A 20,318-nucleotide genomic window follows, 5' to 3' on the forward strand; every position below is an offset into this window, starting at 1 on the left:
GTATTACCTTTTCTCCCATGTACATTGTGTGGATCAAGGGCAGCAGCTCATGAAAGGAAAAAAAGTGCAGAAGAGGGCGTGCAAGGTTATTCTCTCTCCCTTCTCCTCCACATATCGAAAAGACCATCTCGGCTCTCTCTGACCATCACCACGACCTCATCTGCACCATCCTCGACACCGTCTCCTGCTTCCTCGTCCGCGAATTGCTGTTCGACAACACAACCGCATCCAGCCTATACTAGCACGTACTGATCGCTGTAATAACAGCCCAGTCCAAACTATTGCTAAAAATAATCAACAACTCGTAGTTAACCCCTGTGTGTTTCCCCTGTGTGTTCACTCACAGCCAATTTTACTTTTGCACTGTCACTATGCTGAAATTCCCTGTTGAATGACCTTCTCCACCCCTTATTATGTATCATATTTGTATAGTTTGTTACTTGTATATTATTTGTCAATCAAGTGACGCATTCCTGAATTATGTAACTGTATATTTTCAGCCTTTTGGCTGCCATGTTCTTTTCATAAACTATTAATAATAATTATTATTATTATTGTATCGCACACACACACACACACACACATATATATAAACAGTCTCTCTCCTGAACTCGTATCCAAAACACGTACCGTGAATCCTTAAACACTAAACTGACTTATTACGCCTCGTATGCATTCACTCCACACACGGAGATGCATCAACAGGAATCTCACAGAATATCGTCCTATGCGGTCACACGCAGCTAGAGAGCGCCAAGTTGTGATTGGCTGTAGCGCGTGACGTCATATTTCTAGCAATAGGTCAGGGAGTCTTAAATCTTAAGTCTCCCATACACGCTCAGTCCGGCCTGTTAGTCAGACTGAACTGAAGGTTTGCCCACACACGATTCAGTTCTGATGGGCACCGTAGCTTGAGGACAGACATGGCCACCCCGCTCACTTCACAAGACGTTGAAATAATATCGTTGAATATTGTAGATGTATGTATGGTGTTGGAAAAGTAGAAACAGACGCTCTCATGGGAAATTATCTAAAATGAAACTGATAGACAGAACTTTCTTATATTAGGCTATTGACAGAACTACGATTGACGAGTAGTGATCGGGTCAACTTCCTTCGAAAAGACCAAGATACATACTTGAATTTGCGGCCAGTAGTAGAGTCACTAATGAAGAAAGAGGACACCTGTAGTTACGGTGAGATTCCTGGCAACTGGACGATCCTACGAGCATTTAGGCGAGATTGTACCTGAAACCTGCAGAGCAATTTGGACTTCACTACGGAAAGATTACTTGAACCTAACCTAACCAAAACCGAACCTAACCTAACCAAACCTAACCAAACCTAACGAAAACCTAACCTAACCTAATTTCGTCTGACAAGGCATAAAATAGAATTCAACCTCCATCCAGTTTTTTTATTCAGCTTACAATACGGGAGTACGGTAAAAATTCTTTAAGACCTCAAGTCATCATGCTCAAGGGCTTAGGTAATCGTGCTGGAGGGGTTGTCATCGTCCTCAAGAGGTCAAATCATTATACTCGAGGGGTTAAGTCATTATACTCAAGTGAATGTATTGTACGTGAGTAAATGAGAAATATGACAGAGAAACAATGAGAGCGAGAGAGAAGATGCGAGTGAGCAAGATAAGTGTCGAGAGAAAGTGAGCGAGTGAAATAATGAGTTCTGAGTGTGTGTGAATGAGTGAGAAATAATGAGAGCGAGAGAGAAAGTGAAAGAGAGAGAGCGAAATTGTGACGTAAATTCTTAAGACATCAGGACATCAGGCTCACGGGGTTAAGTAATCGTGAGAGAGAGAGAGAGAGAGATATACAAATCACACCAGAAGTCCAGTATCACTCCATTCCCCACATCACTTCTACAACACCCCACATCACTCCCTGGCTACCCCCACATCACCCCCTCACATCACCCCCACAACACTCCCCACATCACCCCCTACAACACTTCTACATCACTCCCCCCACATTCTCTACAACACCTCACATCACCCTCACATCACATGAACATTTACACATTATTCACCGCCACCACAGGGAGCCAAGCAACAATTCCTCCCCTTCATAATGGTGACCTTTGACTCTTGCAACATCAACCAAGCAATGCAATTCTCTCTTTTTTATATATATCTGGCGGCACACGTGTGTGTGTGTGTGTGCGTGTGTGTGTATCGTTGAAAAAATTTGCAATATGAATTAATCTTTCTTTTTCTCTCATCACCTTGCAACGTCATCATCCCCTCCTTTCCTTATCTGCATTTCTATCGTTTCATCCTTTCTTCCTCCCTCCTTTTCTCCCCACCTTCTCTAGCCATCTCCCCCCCTAAAGCACCAGTCGTCATAGTAAATTATGCAATTTGTGAACTGAACCTTTTCTGGTGAGGCAACTCTGTGCGTGTGTGTGTGTGTGTGTTACCTCATGTATCAGGGGGTTCAAGAAATTACCATAAGCTGCGTTAGTGCGGAATGGTCGGTTACTTAGTTCGGTAAGTCAGTCAGTCATAAGCGGCAGTCATAGAGCTGGCTGACGGAAGAATATATAATTGAACACAAAATATTTATCAATAAAACAGTAAACAAATAACGAAGAAATAAAAATTAATAATTGTAAAAAAAATTAAAGAAATCCTAAAAAAAATTAAGAGTAATAAAACCAAATAGTAATAATAACAATAATAATAATAAGTACAACATAATCAGAGAAACGGAAGCAAAAATACAAACATTAATTACTAAAAATTGCAAGTATAAGATAAATAAATACAGAAATATCACAAAAAAAAAAAAAAAAAAAAAAAAAAATATATATACCCACGACGCAAAAAAAAAAACAAAAACGCGACCTATTGAGCCCTAAAGGGATAACTCCACTAAGTCATAAAATATCGCTGAAATGTGCAAAAACTCGCCATTACGAGCCATTAAAGATAGGAGAGCAATGACCCACCCTCCCTCTCTCTCTCTCTCTCTCTCTCTCTCAAGGCGGAAGTGTCAAGACAATAGGTTACCTGGTCATTTATTTAGTCGAACACTTCAGCGAGAGACGTTGCATCAGGAAGTGTTGAACCGGTTTCGAAGCTTCATCCGGTTGTTCTGATCTGATTTTTTGGGTGTTGTTGAGAGAGAGAGAGAGAGAGAGAGAGAGAGAGAAGGAAGGAGAGAGACAGAGAAGAGGAAAGGAGAAAAGAATTAAAATAAAGATTGAAAGAAAAGTGAAGGTGAGATTCAATTTGTCCCCCTTACCACACGTCTCTTGCATCACACACCTAGCACCTCCAAACACACACCTAACACCTGCTAACACACACCTAACACCTGCTAACACACTAACACCTGCTAACATATAGCTAACACCTGCTAACACACACCTAACACCTGCTAACACACGCCTAACACCTGCTACCATCTAACACACCTGCTAACACACACCCTAACACCTGCTAACACACACCTAACACCTAACAACACACGCCTAACACCTGAATAACACATACAACACACACACCTAACACAACACACACACCTAACAAACGCCTAACACCTGCTAACACACGCCTAACACCTGCCAACACCTAACACCTAACACCTGCTAACACACCTAACACCTGCTAACACACCCCTAACACCTAACACACGCCTAACACCTGCTAACACACACCTACCTGCTAACACACGCCTAACACCTGCTAACACACGCCTAACACCTGCTAACACACATGTACACACCCCTGTACACACAACACACCCTAACAAACACCCAACACCTGCCAACACACTAACACACCCAACACACTCCTACCTGCCACTACTTACCTAACACCTGCCTAACACACGCCTAACACACATACAACACCTGCTAACACATACCCAACACCTGCTAACACACACACAACACCTGCCTAACACACATATAACACCCTTCTAACCTCACCTAACACCTGCTAACACACGCTAACACCTGCAACACACACCTAACACCTGCCAACACACGCCTAACACCTGCAACACACCCTAACACCTGCCAACACACGCCTAACACCTGCCAACACACGCTTCACACCTGCAACACACCCTAACACCTGCACACACTAACACCTGCCAACACACACCTAACACCTGCCAACACACACCTAACACCAACACACCTACTACCTGCCAACACACGCCTAACACCAACACACACCCTAACACCTGCTAACACACACCCTAACACCTGCTAACACACGCCTAACACCCAACACACTCCTACACCTGCCAACACACGCCTAACACCTGCACCAACACACGCTAACACCTGCCAACACACTAACACCTGCAACACACATAACACACACACACCTAACACCTGCCAACACACCTAACACCTGCCAACACACCGCCTAACACACCCTAACACACACGCCTAACACACAACACACCCTGCCAACACACACACACGCCCATGCTAACACGCGTAAAGCCTGCAATAACGCCTAACACCTCCCGACACATACCTAACACATGCTAACACGCGTAAAGCCTGCAACTAACGCCTAACACCTCCCGACACATACCTAACACGTGCCAAACACCTGCTAACATATAGCCTAACACGTCACTTTAACTAATAATTCCGTGTTTGAGTGAGCGGTTTGATAATAATAATAATAATAATAATAATAATAATAATTAAACAGAATTAACCACCACGACAACAGTTAACGGGTCACCAAGTTCAACAGTAATGCCTTCCGTTACTCGACCCGTGAATAACACCAACAGAATTACGCAGGTGACGAGGAGTAGTGACAGGTGGACCGGGGGAGACAGGAGGGCCGGGTTGAACAGGAGGGCCAGGGGAGACAGGAGGGCCAGAGACAGGGCCGGGGAGACAGGAGGCAGGAGTTAGACAGGAGGCCGAGGGAGACAGGAGGGCCGGAGGAGACAGGAGGGCCGGGGAGACAGGAGACCCAGAAACAGGAGGCCGAGACAGGAGGCCGGGGAGACAGGGGAGCCGGGGAGACAGGAGACGGGAGACAGGAGGCCGGGGAGACAGGAGGGCCGGGGAGACAGGAGGGGCCGGGAGACAGGAGGACCAGAGGAGACAGGAGGCCGGGCGAGACAGGAGGGCCGGGCAGGAGACAGGAGGCCGGGCAGGACAGGAGGGCCGGAGCGAGACAGGAGGGCCGGGCAGACAGGAGGGCCGGGCAGGACAGGAGGCCGGGCAGAGACAGGAGGGCCGGGCGAGACAGGAGGGCCGGGCGAGACAGGAGGGCCAGGGCGAGACAGGAGGGCCAGGGCGAGACAGGAGGCCGGGCAGGACAGGACGGGCAGAGCGGGAGGCCAGACGAGACAGGAGGCCGGAGCCGAGACAGGAGGCCGGGCGAGACAGGAGGCCGGGCAGACAGGAGCCGGGCGAGACAGGAGGGCCAGGCGAGACAGGAGGCGGGCAGGACAGGAGGGCCAGGGAGACAGGAGACCGGGAGCCGAGACAGGAGGCCAGGCAGAGACAGGAGGGCCGGGCAGACAGGAGGGCCGGAGCCAGACAGGAGGGCCGGGCCGGAGCAGGAGGGCCGGGGCCGGGCAGGAGCCGGGCCAGACAGGAGGGCCGGGCCGACAGGAGGGAGACCGGGCCGGGCAGGAGAGCCAGGCCGGGCAGGAGGGGGCCGGAGCCAGACAGGAGGGCAGGCCGGGCAGGAGGGGCCGGGCCGAACAGGAGAGACCGGGCCGGAGCAGGAGGGCCAGGGCGGAGCAGGAGGGCCGGGCCGGGCAGGAGGCCAGGCCGGGCAGGAGGCCGGAGCCGGGCAGGAGGCAGACGGGCAGAGGGCCGGAGCCAGGCACGAGGCCGGGCAAGACAGAGTGCCGGGCCGGGGACTGTGCTAGTGTTTGTGGTGAAAGAGGAAACAGAGTGTTCAGTTATAGGGTGATGGTGGAGAAGAGGAGAGAGAGGAAGGAGGAGGAGAGGGAAGAGGAGGAGGAAGAGGAGGAGAGGGGAGGAGGAGGGAGAGGGAAGGAGAGAGGAGGAGGGAGAGAGGGAGGAGGAAGGAGAGAAGAGGAAGGGAGGAGGAGATGGAGGAAGAGGGAGAGAAGGAAGAGGGGAAGAGGGAGGAAAAGAGGAGGAGAGAGGAGGAGAGGAAGAGGAGGAAGGAGGAGGAGAAGAGGGAGGAAGAGGAAGGAGGGAAGAAAGAGGAGGGAGGAAAGAGGAGGAGGGAGATGGAGGAAGAGGAGAGGAGAGAGGAAGAAGAGGAAAGGGGAAGAGGAGAAGGAGGAGAGAGGGAAGAGGAGGAGGAGGAGATGGAGGAAGAGGAGGAGAAGAGGAGGGAGGAAGAGGAGGGAGGAGAGGGAAGAAAGGGGAGATGAAGGAGAGAGGAAGAAGAGGAAGATGGAGGAAGAGGAGAGGAAGAAAAGGAAGAGGAGGCTGAGGAGAAAGAGGTAGGGAGGAGAGGAGTGAAGAATAAAAGAAGGAGGAGAAAGGGGAGGAGGAGGAAGAGGAGGAGGAGGAAGGAGGAGGAGGAGGAGGAGGAGGAGGAAGGAGGAGGAGGAGGAGGAAGGGAGGAGGAGGAGGAGGAGGATTACCCTTTCTTACTGTAACCATCTCCTCCCCTTCTTCCTCTTCTGACCTCATTCCCTTACTCCTCCTCCTCTCTTCCACTCCCTCCTCCTCCCTCCCTCCCTCTCCTTTGACTTTCTCTCGTTTCTACTCTCATTCTATTTTTACATACATACACCAACATACATGTTAACTCTCTCTCTCTCTCTCACAGGGGACACACACGAGGAAGTAAACACAGCTCTGCACTCCTCCCTCCAATACTCCTTACTCGTCGTCGTCTCCTCCCTCCCTTTCTTCTTTCTCTTAATCTCAACACCCTTGCATTTCCAATCATCTTCCCTCTTCCTTCATCTCTCACCCCCCAGGTAAGACCACTAAACTGACTGACAGGTTTAGACTCATGCAAAACTGTCAGCCGGTGGTAAGTTTGGTGGGTGTGTGTGTGTGTGTGTGTGTGTGTGTGTGTGTGTGTGTGTGTGTGTGTGTGGGAGAGAAAAAGTAGTAGTATCCACACGTGAAGTCAGGAAGTGGTGCAGGAGAGGGGAGAGGGACAGGGGAAGGAGGGAGGGAGGAGACAAGGCAGGAAGGGAGGGAGGAGTGTGGGCAGGGGAGAGGGAGGGAGGGGAACACGGGAGGGAGGGAGGGGGGCAGGGGAGGGAGAGAGGGTCAGTACAGTATATGGACACACTCAATCCACCTAAATGAATGGTTTACGTTGAGCCCTGAGTGGTAAACATGTTCTGACACACACACACACACACACACACACACACACACACACACACACACACACACACACACACACTAAGCATACCACTATATCCCACACTGGAGGCAGCAGTAAGATAAATACTATATATTCTAAAAGTACGTAAACCAACATAAAAACAACATAACATAAAACATTGTACACGGAAATATAAAACTAACATTAAACCTACATAAATCATATAACCTAGATAAAACCAACGTAAAAACAACATAAAACCTACATAAAACCAACGTAAAAACAACATAAAACCAACGTAAGAACAACATAAAACCTACATAAAATCCGTACATATATCTGTCCTACAATGTCAACACCAACGCTCACCTGGGATAAAAAAAAATAACTATATACACAGAAAAATAAATAAATAAAAGGGGAGAGAAAAAAAAAACGACACGAGGTGAAAAAAAATAATGTAAATAAATAAAATAAACCTTTAACAATGTGTGTGTGTGTGTGTGTGTGTGTGTGTGTCAGTTTATGCGTTCACACACACTACAGATGACCCAGATAATAATCAATACTCTATAAATGGCTGAAGTGAAAAACGATGACTGTATACAATTAAAATAAGGATTAGGCGTCAACAATATACAATTAACGTAGATACCGCTGCTAACAAGGTCCACCTATACAGTGTGTTGTGGTGAGAGGTACAGTGACCCTATACACCATACTGTATAGGGATAGTGTGTGTGTGTGTGTGTGTGTGTGTCTAGACCTATATTTATATCTGTACTTGTAATTGCACCATCACTGTACTTGAATCTGTACCTGTACTTGCATCTGTACCTGTATCTGCACCCGTATTGTACTTGTAATTGCACCATTACTGTACTTGAATCTGTACCTGTACTTGAATCTGTACCTGTATCTGCACCCGTATTGTTCTTGTATTTGCACCATTATCTGCATTACTTGTAACTATACGTATAATGTTTTAAAGTAATAGAATAGAAGACTAAAGTAAAAAATATTTTAAACAACGAAACTTTAACTTACTTTTAGTACAGAAAGTTAAACGCTCTGAAAATAAAAAAATATATTAATGACACTAAATACTGGTAGAAGTAACAAATAAAATAATAAATAATAACAATAAAATGTGAATGTGTGTGTGTGTGTGTGTGTGTGTGTGTGTGTGTGTGTGTGTGTGTGTGTGCGCGCATAAGCACCAGCCGGGTTCAGTTAACTGGGGGTGTTACAAAATGCTGACTAATGATTGGCTAAGCTGGGATTGGATCCAGCCATACAAAATCGAGTTTTAATGTAATCCTGTTTACCACTGGTCGGTCTGTTATTAATTAATCTGACATGTCGCTGTGAGTGATCCATCATTATACACTCACCTACAATAACAATAATAATAATAATAATAATAATAATAACAACAAGTAGATAATAGTAGTAATTATTATAAATACCAGTAATAACAACAACAATGATGGCGAGGAAGCCCCGAACAAGTAGTACTACTAATACACCGCCCCTATACCCTGAACAAAATAGGTTAACAAATTAATAATATAAATAAAATAATGCATTTAACAAAGCACCTGCTCACTCCTGCCCCCAAATAACAGCGAGACGGCAAAAAGTAAAACAAACAAAAAACAAGAAAACAGCCCAAAACAGGAAAACAAACAAATAAACAAACGGGGTAATCAGTGAGTACCCCCTATTGAGTACACGCTTCGCACGACACATGGAGACACAAAAGGGCGGGGGTTGTAATAATGATCAATGGACGTCTGGGAATTATACATTAAATATGTCACGCGATACATTGACTGATGACTCATTAACAATATATCACGCTATATGTACACCGCCAATGATACATACTCGCGAATGATACATACCCGCGAATGATACATACCCACGAATGATATAAAACTAAGTCATGCTATACATACCCATCAGTGATGCATAAACCTGTGTCACGTGATACATCGGACTGATGACCCTCGCACTGACAAATTCCTAAGTCACTAACGGTGTACAAAAAATAATGGTGCAGCGAAAAAAATATGAGATTTATCATTTTTTTTAATAAATGTGTATTTTTTTAATAATAGTGCTGTTAAAAAAGAGTAAACAGTAAAAAAAATCTAAATAATAATACTGTAAAATGTTCGTGTAAATAAAAAAAAAAATATGTTTAATGATAAATATTTAGATTCAAATATGTTAATGAATGAGAGAGAATTCAAGCTTTAACTGCTGTGACGACAAGCTGCAAGATACTGTGCTAGTAAACTGCTCTCTTGGGATATAGAAAAGTTACTGTGATGGAATGCTGTGAGTGGTAGCTGCGAACTGCTGGGGTGTGGCATTGTGACGAAGACGAATTATTATTATAAAGAACAACAAGAACAGCAAGAAAAACATAAATAAGAACGAACAAGAATAGAACATGAAACGGATACTAATAAAGAAAAAAATATTAATAAGGAAGGAAAAAGAGAAGAAAAAGCCGCCAAAGTAGAGTTTTAAGTTTAACAAATTTATTGACAAAGCTTGGCAGAAGTGATATCCTGCAACGTTTTTTCTGCGTTAAAAGCTAGCTAGCTAGCGCTCTCTCTCTCTCTCTCTCTCTCTCTCTCTCTCTCTTCATATTCTTCTTCTCTTTCTTCATCATCGTCTTCCCTCTTGTATTTCTTTCGTCTTTCGTCCTTCTCTTCCTACCACCACCACCATCGTTCGTTCTATCGACTAGTCTGTTTACATTGACTGGCCCAGGGCAACAAACACAACTCCCTCGCCACACTACTACTACCTTGCCACCACCCTACTACCACACCCTACCACCATTATACCAATACCACCACCACACCCTACCACCATTACACCGTGCCACCACCACACCCTACCATTACACCGTGCCACCACCACACCCTACCACCATTACACCGTGCCGCCACCACACTACCACCATTACACCGTGCCACCACCACACCCTACTATCACACACCTACTACCATCACTACACCGTGCCACCACCACACCCTACTATCACTACACTCTACTATCATCACTACACTGTCACCACCACACCCTACCATCATTACCGTGCCACCACCACCCTACCACCGGGAGGTCCGGAGCGAATGTGGTTTGTTGCTTCTTTACGTTAAAGTTTAATCATACAATCACCCTACCACCACCACACCCTATCACCACCACACCCTACCACCACCACCACACCCAACCACCACCACGCCCTAGCGTCACTACACCCTACCACCATCACCACACCCTACCACTACTGCACACACGACCAGATGACTGTATCCAATTTACTACAGAGAGAGAGAGAGAGAGAGAGAGAGAGAGAGAGAACCGCAATAACAGCAAAGATGCAGGACTGTGTCGACGGCAGTGGTGGTCGCTCTGGGAATCTTTGTGAAGCATTACACCTCCCTCTCTCTCTCTCTCTCTCTCTCTCTCTCTCTCTCTCTCTCTCTCTCTCTCTCATAAGCAAATTATCTCACACTCACACTTTATCTCTATCACATATAAACATTCTCTCTCATACGCACACACATTCTCTCTCTCATACACACACACATTCTCTCTCTCATACACACACACATTCTCCCTCATACACACATATTCTCCCCCTGTCATACACAAAATTTTCCTCTCTTTCTCCTATAAATAAGCCAATGACATCGCCCCAGGGCTACAAGACGTTGACCACACACCAGCAAGTCACCCACCACACATTCCCTCAAAAGTTCTTACCTAAAATATTACTTCCTCCAACCTCACGACGCAACGATTCTACCTGTCATTTCTTCTCTTTCTCTTCTCTTCTCTTCTCTTCCCTTCCCTTCTCTTGTCTTGTCTTATCTTGTCTTGTCTTCTTTTGTTTGCCTTTTTTCTGTTTTTATTTTCCCTTTTTTGAGCATTTTTTTTTCTCCTTTTCACTTCGTTTCGGTTTGCTTAAGTTTAGTTAAGAACATAAGAATGCAGCGGGACTATTGGCCCATTCTCGGTAGTCCAGTTTACACCCAACCTTATCGCCCATATATCCATCCAACCTATGTTTGAAGCTATCCAGCGTATTCGAGTTAATGATGATGTTTGGTAACTTGTTCAACTCATCCACTATATTTCCAAACCAATGTTTACCTATCTCGCACCAAAATCTAAATTTGTCTAATTTAAAACTATTGCTACGAGTTTGAGTACCTTCGTTATTTCACCTTTGCTTAGCCCTGACTTCCTTTATATACCTCGATCATATCGCCCCTCACTCTACGTCTCTCGGGGCAGTGCTAAAAAGATGCTTTAACCTGTTTCTGTACTCAAGGCTCCTAATGCCCGGGATTAGTCTCGTCATCCTCCTCTGGAATTCTTTCTAAGGATTCTATATCCATTCTGTAGTACGGTGATCAAAACTGAACTGCGTAATCCAAGTGAAGTCTCACAAGCGCAAGATATAGTTTAGGATAACCTCGCTAGTCTTGAAACTAACACTCCTTTGTATGAACCCAAGTACTTTGTTAGGTTAGGTTGGGTAGGGTAGGGTACGGTTGGGTAGGGTACGGTTAGACTATCGATCAGATGGGGGTGTAACCTATCATAATCAGTTAAGGGGAAAAATTATCACCGTCAGATCTTTTGAGAATTCGAAGTCAGATTTCACTAAGATGCGTCGAGTGTCTGCCAGAGAACGTACGCTATAGGAACGTACAGACAGATGAACGGATACTAAATACGTACAACAGCACAAACTAGCAGCTGCCAGACCGATGAACGGACACTAGAAACGTACAGAAGGGTGAACGAAACAATAACGTACAGAAGGATGAACGAACCAAATGACTGAACGTACAACAGAATGAACGTACAACAAACCAATGAAAAAAACAAGTGACTCGTATCATCGACCCATTCTTTTAATTAACAAAAGTGAAACAAAAAATAAACAAAATACGTTCAAACTTTTTCATACCTGAGAAATTAAAAAAGTAGAAGCAAAAATACGAAAAGTATTTAATCCGTTGATTTTAATAATAAAAATTCAGTCAATATTAAAGTCGAGCCTTTAAGATTTTTAGTCAACAATGAAAATAGGAAAAATATAATCGGCAAATATTCGTGCTTTTAAGAAATTGAACATCCCTAAAAAATGTCAGAAATAGTTTACACATTAGGTCAAAGTATTAAACTTAGTAGCCAAGTCCAAGTTTTACTCATATTAATTTATTCGTTCCTTTAAAAATATTACTAAAACAAAACACAAATTAAGAGACAAAATTACAGAAAAAAAGTAAAAGTTAAAGTGAAATAAAAGTATGTAATAAAAGTAATGGTCAAACTATCTTGATAACTTTAACTTAATATATATAACTAAAAAAAGTATATATATAAACTATACTATTACATATTTTGTCATGTCATAACACACACACAGAGTACAGTATATTGATCGTTCGTATTGGTTCTGGCAGTCCCTCCCTTCCCTCCCTTGTCTCAACCCTTCCCTCTTTCTCCCTCCTCCTCTCATTGTCCCGTTCCCGGAAGTCTTCTGAGTCTCTCTCTCTCTCTCTCTCTCTCTCTCTCTCTCGTATCGGGTAAATCATAATATAAATCATACAATATTAAAGTAGTATTTGTTATCGACATTAAAAAAAAATAAATACTGTACTATCAAATATTACAGTAGTTAATCTTACACAAAAAAAATCGGATTCTTAAAAAAAAAAACTAAAACTGAAAATCTGACCAAGTTGATGGAACACAAGAGCTATCGACTAGACTGCACTGGTACAACAAATGAACAGCGCACCATAGGATAAACACTCGATTTTGTCCTCAATGTTTCACCCTCTATATTTTCTTGCAACTGATCGCTATGTGGCATCTGTTTTTTGCCTTATGAAACACCCTATGCAAGATGAGAGTTATGTTTCCTTATGAATCACCCTGTACAAGAAGTTATGGTTCTTTATGAGACACCCTGTACAAGATGAAAGTTATGGTTCTTTATGAGACACCCTGTACAAGATGAAAAGCAGGCCTTGAGGAGACACCCTGTACAAGATGAAAGTTATGGGCTCTTTTATGAGACACCCTGTAAGATGAAAGTTATGGTTCTGAGCGAGACACCCTGTACAAGATGAAAGTTATGGTTCTTTATGAGACACCCTGTACAAGATGAAAGTTATGGTTCTTTATGAGAGACCATACTGCATGGCGCGTGGTATACTGTACTGTACATATCAAGGCATCACACGACTTATTAGGATTAAATTTCTACAGGAATGAAACAGCAGATAAATAAAATTAGTTTATACATTCACTCCCTTTTTTTTATATTAGATCACTTAGGTGTCTTAGTTAAGGTAGATGGACCCACTGAACCTCATTCCAGTACGGTGTTGGTGCGTGCAACTGGAGGAAACACGTAAGGAAATTTCTTTAGTCTTACGCTGGGGGAGGAATTTAGGTGTTACGTTCAGTACTTAACAATTATTTAACTTTGTACAATAAACTGTCACTTATGAGTGTTGTAACGTGTAGGTTATTAAAGCTGTTTTTGATGTTATTAAGATTATTATAATTAAAGTGAAAAAATGGTGGAGAGCCACCTTACCATATATAATGCGGAAGCGATGCTTTTACCCTTCTTTAACAGCAGGGCGTGTAAGGCCGCGTTTTTAACAGCAGGGCGTGTAAGGCCGCGTTTTTAACAGCAGGGGTAAGGCCGCTTTAACAACAGCAGGGGGTGTAAGGCCGTTGCTTTAACAGCAGGGGTGTAAGGTCGCGTTTTAACAGCAGGGCGTAAGGCCGCGCTTTAACAGCAGGGCGTGTAAGGCCGCGTTTTTAACAGCAGGGCGTGTAAGGCCGCGTTTTTAACAGCAGGGCGTGTATGTCGCTGCTTTTTAACAGAGGGCGTGTAAGGTCGTTAGTTTTAACAGCAGGGCGTGTAAGTCGCGTTTTTAACAGCAGGCGTGGGCGTCAGCAAGGCTTTTAACAGCAGGGCGTAAGGCCGCGTTTTAACAGCAGGGCGTAAGGCCGCGTTTTTAACAGCAGGGCGTGTAAGGTCATATTTTAACAGCAGGCGTAAGGCCGCGTTTTTAACAGCAGGGCGTGTAAGGCCGCGTTTTTAACAGCAGGGCGTGTAAGGCCGCGTTTTTTAACAGCAGGGCGTGTAAGGTCATAAGCTTTTAACAGCAGGAAGTGTAAGGCCGCTTAACAGCAGGGCGTGTAAGGCCGCTGCTTTTTAACAGCAGGGCGTGTAAGGGCCGCGTTTTTAACAGCAGGCGTGTAAGGTCATGTTTTAACAGCAGGGCGTGTAAGGCCGCGTTTTTAACAGCAGGGCGTGTAAGGCCGCGTTTTTAACAGCAGGGCGTGTAAGGCCGCGTTTTTAACAGCAGGGCGTGTAAGGCCGCGTTTTTAACAGCAGGGCGTGTAAGGCCGCGTTTTTAACAGCAGGGCGTGTAAGAGTGTCGTTAACAAGAGGGAGTGTAAGACTGTCGTTAACAGCCGGGCGAGTGAGTCACCAGTCAGCATGAGAGGCTGTGCGTGTTAAGCCATGGCCAGGAGGACTTGCAGGCGAGCATGACGTGCCTTAACTAACACCCCCAGATCGTTATCACGGAGAAAACGGCGGGAAGCGTGAGGCGAAGGTCTTGACGGATTCGCATGACGTATTCACACTCACTAGACGGATCCACACAATGGCTCCAAATATATACAGATTTTGGGGACACATCTCAAGAATTATGGGGATAATTACCCAACCTTTAACCTAACAACACAACCTAACCCAACACAACCTAACCCAACACAGCCTAAACAAACACAACCTAAACAAAATTAACCTCACGCAACCTAACCTAACCTAACCCAACCCAACCTAACCTAAGCTAAGCTAACGCAACAGAAACTAACCCAACCTAACCAAACCTAAACGAAACTAACCTAACCCAAACTAATCTAACCTAACTTAACCGAAATAGGAGAGAGAGAGAGAGAGAGAGAGAGAGAGAGAGAGAGAGAGAGAGAGACCATACAACTGGGGAACTTATACACCTGAAGTGATTCCCGGGCACCCACTCAAACACTCTCCCCTTCCCTCCGAACCTCGTCCTGCACCAGGTAGGGTTAACACAAACTCCACTAACTCGGATCCCAGATTCTCAAAGATTCAGGGATACATGTAACTTGTCTCCTAGCTGGTGATTTTTTTAGCGGATTTAATGTGTTTCTCAGAGGTTCCCTACGTTAAAGAAAGGTCTGTTCCTCCTCCTAAATGAACGTACTGCACAACGCATCCCCATCACTCCCTCACCCTCCTCATCACTCCCTCACCATCACTCCCTCACCCTCCTCATCACTCCCTCACCATCACTCCCTCACCCTCCTCATCCCATCAAAATACAAAAAAGACCTGGCAGTTGTAGCATTAGTAAATATGACAAATTTTGTAACAAGAGGTACCGGTATGGCCAGCATAAGGACAGAACCAATGCGCTGTAGTCGTGGCCAGAATTAGGCTAGGATACAGACATCTGGCAAGTTAGTAACGCTGTACCCATACCGGAACACTCAGCATGTAAACTGTGATAAACCTTTAAAGCATACACTTGAACACTATATTACTGAATGTGACACTGTCAAAGACTTCAGGCCACCTGGCTTATTGTATCATGAACTATGTAATTACTACATTGAACCAGGAGTGCTTGAGGACATTCGTGCTGTCTCCCCTAAATATGCTAGTCCACACTGATTAGTCCTCAAATAGAACATGACTTCTACTGTATATGAACCACTATCCTGTATGCCAGTGATATCACCCACATGAATATGACCTATACTATTAATATGATCTATATTATGATCCCCTTTGTGTATGAACCTCTGTCCTGTGTGGCAGTGTAAAGTGATAGCACCCTCAGTGTCAAGACCTGACAATTACTCAGAATAAGCAAATTGTACTCCAAGGTTTGCCAAAAAAGTTGTTAATCTAAAAAAAATAAATAAAAAAAACAAAAAAACAATCACCATCCCCAGCACTCAGGCACTATCCTAGGAACATCAGTCACCATCATCACACTCCTAGGACGGACTAGCTAGGACGTAACCCAGGAGCGCCTTAACAACAGATCTCGGGAACACATGGGCGAGGGTCATGTAACTAGCTGGCATTTCCTACGAGTTGGCCGCCACCACCAGATGCCCCGCGAGCCCTTACCACCTTCCTTCCTCTACTGCTGCCCTACTACCTCCTTTACCTGCTGCTGGGCTTTGGTAAAGTCGTCCTCCTATTCTTCGTCTTATTATTATTATTATCCTTTGATTCTTCTTCTTCTTTTGAGTCTTCTTATTCCTTTGACTCTTCTTTTGATTTTTCTTTTCGTTTCACGCCACCTCGTTAACTTCCCCCTATTCTTATTCTATCTCCCCTTCACCTCCTTCGTTAGGGTACAGTCAGACCATAAATTACTTTTACCATTTCGGTGTCAAATAATATGACATACCGGCGAAAAATTCCGTACAAAGTTCCCGCATCTGGTGTATGGCGGTAGCGCTGCTTTCCTTATATGGGAATATATGGTGCTACCAGTAACACTCTTCCCGTCACTGGTCATAATGCAACTTTCCTGTTCCGTGTAATCCTAAAATGATCAAACTTATAAGTTTACTGGAAAGCGAAGACTACAAATCATATGTAAAAAAGTAATAGCCTAGCCTGAGAACGTTGTGGATATGTTAAATTATTAATATAAGGAACTGGTATTTCAGTACACGTTTATTATTTTACCAGCATTGTCGAGGTTTTCTCATTTTGGTCATTAAATTATTGGTGAATATTTAAATTAATAGAATTAAATATCGGTGTGATTATCGTGACGTGAAATGAAAATAGTAGAAATGACATTTCAGGGAGATGACGTCAAACAATGCATCTTTAGTTGCCAGGCCGATTTTCAGTATTTATTTTTGATTCATTTAAAAATAAATATTAAAAAATAATATTTTCTTATGTTAGATCTTCAATAATTTCTTGGATAGGAAGACAATATTTAACTTTTATTTTGTGAAAGCAACTCCTTGACTTGTCATCAATGGCGCCAGTGTTTTCATGACGCTTAATTCACAGAGTTACCGAGGGCTGAGACACTCCCACCCGCCTAATAATCTCACAATTGTTGAGGCCAAGATTGTGGAGAGTAACAACAGCTGCTCTGGTTCTCTTTATAGTGAGTGTTCAGGTCATGACTGGAGTTTACGTCATCGACTCTTATTGTTTACTTACACAACAAAAATTATTACATCGATAAACTTCACTTCATATGTCTCGAAATATAACTCGAATCACTTCATATGTCTCGAAATATAACTCGAATCACTTCATGTCTCGAAATATAACGAGAATATTAAAATAAAAGATAAGATAAATGACGTCACAATCACGCTGACCAACCCTACCGAGACATAAAAACAAACTGTCACGGTGTTCACCTCAAAAGTAAATATTACTTCAACCTAACAATTCCATACTTTTAAATTGTTCTGTTACAGTCACTGGTCAACGAGGTGACTGGCTAAATGGGACCCAATCATAATGGTTTCCAGTCATAATGATTTCTAGTCTTATTAGGTCCCAGTCATAATGGGTCCCAGTTATAATAAGTCCCAGTCATAATGGGTCCCAGTTATAATGGGTCCCAGGAGCTACTGGTTAGTGGTACTCGGAAGGTACTGGGCAGTGGTACTCAGGAGGGTACTGGGTCGTGGTACTCGGGAGGTACTGGGTCGTGGTACTCGGGAGGTACTGGGTCGTGGTACTCGGGAGGTACTGGGTCGTGGTAATCGGAGGGTAGTGGTACTCGGAGGGTAGTGGTACTCGGGAGGTACTGGGTAGTGGTACTCGGGAGGTACTGGTACTCGGGAGGTACTGGTACTCGGGAGGTACTGGGTAGTGGTACTCGGGAGGTACTGGGTAGTGGTACTCGGGAGGTACTGGGTAGTGGTACTAGTGGTACTGGAGGTACTGGGTAGTACTGGTACTCAGTGGTACTCTGGAGGTACTGGGTGTACTGGAGGTACTGTAGTGGTAGGGGTACTGTAGTGGTACTCAGGAGGTACTGGGTAGTGGTACTCGGGAGGTAATGGGTAGTGGTACGAGGTACTGGTAGTGGTACTGGTACTGGTAGGTACTGGGTAGTGGTACTCGGGAGGTACTGGGTAGTGGTACTCGGGAGGTACTGGGTAGTGGTACTCGGGAGGTACTGGGTAGTGGTACTCGGGAGGTACTGGGTAGTGGTACTCGGAGGGTAGTGGTAATATAACGGGGTTTTTATGATGGTCGCTATATATTACAGGATATGCGTCACTAGTACTCAGTTCTCTTAACTAGGTCCTGCCGGTGAGTGAGATGAATCTTCTTCCCACTGTTACTTGTCCATCAACAGCCTGGAGAAACTCTGATATTATTATACACTCTTAAATTAGAGCTTAAGAGGAGAGTTAATTTATCTCAATTTATTTTATAAGAAATTAGTCATAATTTGTTATATCTCGTACTGTTATTCTAGCTGGAGGTGTTTACTGTGGAGACCAACACCCATATATAATCTCGGTAAGAAACACGGATTAACACTTACATATTAAAGCCATTGCCTTCTATCCGATACCACCATGACAACACGACCCACACACCGCACGGACCCAGCTGCTTAACTGGTTTCTCAGAACTGACCCTTAATTCCCAGCTATTTAAGTTGACCGATCACCAAGGCATTGTCACACAATGCCGTGGGTGGCGTCGGTGTCATGACAGGAGGCACAAGTGACAGCTGGAAACTCATCTCGAGGGAGGACGGTTGTGACCAATTGTGCAGACCAAACCACTATTTTCTTCTGGGACTGTACATGTTATAGGCGTGGGAGGTCGATCACTAGCGTATGGGCCGCTCCTTGTTACAGCTATTAGGACGTACTCAAGAGGTACTTGGTAATCAAGAGGTTTACCTAAAAAAAGTACACAAAAAAGCTCGCAGATTGAGGACAAAGATCTTACACCTCACCCCATACCAGTGACGAGTTAGGTGGGTAAAATACCGACAACGTATCTAATCTGGAGTTCTCCCGGGAAGTATTTCCGGAGCCGCAGCCGAGACCGTCTAATAACCCCTATTTGTCTCGACGTTAATCTAACCCAACCTAATCTAACCCAACCCAACCCAACCCAACCTAATCTAACCCAACCCAACCTAATCTAACCCCAACCTAATCTAACCCAACCCAACCCTTCTAACAACCCTAACCCAACCTAATCTAACCCAACCTTTCTAACCCAATCCAACCAACTTAATCTAAACCAACCTAATCTAAACCCAACCTTTCTAATCTTTCTAATCTAAACCAACTTAATCTAAACCAACCTAATCTAAACCAACCTAATCTAACCCAACCCAACCTTTCTAACCCAACCCAACCCAACCCAATCTAACAACCCAACCTAATCTAAACCAACCTAATCTAAACCAACTTAATCTAAACCAACTTAATCTAAACCAACCTAATCTAACCCAACCTAATCTAACCCAACCCAACCCAACCTTTCTAACCCAACCAAACCTAATCTAACCCGATCCAACCAATTCTAACCCGACCCAACCTATTCTAACCTTACCCAACCTATTCTAACCTTACCCAACCTAATCTAACCTTACCCAACCTAATTTATCCAAACTAATCTAACCCAACCTAACATGATGATAAAAATTAAGAATGGGAAGACGAGTTGGTAGCGTGAATGAGCTGGAGAATAATTCACCATTACCAAAATTCTAAGTAGAAATGCAATTACAGAATATTAACACTTATGGAATGCCAACACAGAGTTACATGAAATTTATTGTAGAGTGGTCTGTCGTCTGGCTAGTAAACATTAACTCATCAAAACACTGACCTGTAAAGCGGACACAAAATACCCTACTTCTTTATTTAATTATTGACCGAAACA

The 20,318-nt window shown here is 44.1% G+C and overlaps 1 protein-coding gene across 5 annotated transcripts in view; it reads right to left on the bottom strand.

Annotated features, from left to right (window-relative positions):
* LOC121871516 (hexosaminidase D-like) overlaps nucleotides 1-20,318 on the bottom strand; it is a 273,277-nt gene that overhangs the window by 79,071 nt on the left and 173,888 nt on the right. For 4 of the 5 annotated variants that reach the window (XM_042373924.1, XM_042373923.1, XM_042373927.1 and 1 more), the window contains one exon: nucleotides 8,327-8,350. The exons of the other annotated variant lie outside the window; for it this stretch is intronic. The gene's annotated coding sequence lies outside the window, so the exon portion shown is untranslated. The remainder of the gene's footprint in view (nucleotides 1-8,326; nucleotides 8,351-20,318) is intronic. 5 annotated transcript variants of the gene reach the window in all.

This window comes from Homarus americanus, unplaced genomic scaffold (genome assembly GCF_018991925.1).
Source record: "Homarus americanus isolate GMGI-L3 unplaced genomic scaffold, GMGI_Hamer_2.0 scaffold45698, whole genome shotgun sequence".
NCBI lineage: Eukaryota > Metazoa > Arthropoda > Malacostraca > Decapoda > Nephropidae > Homarus > Homarus americanus.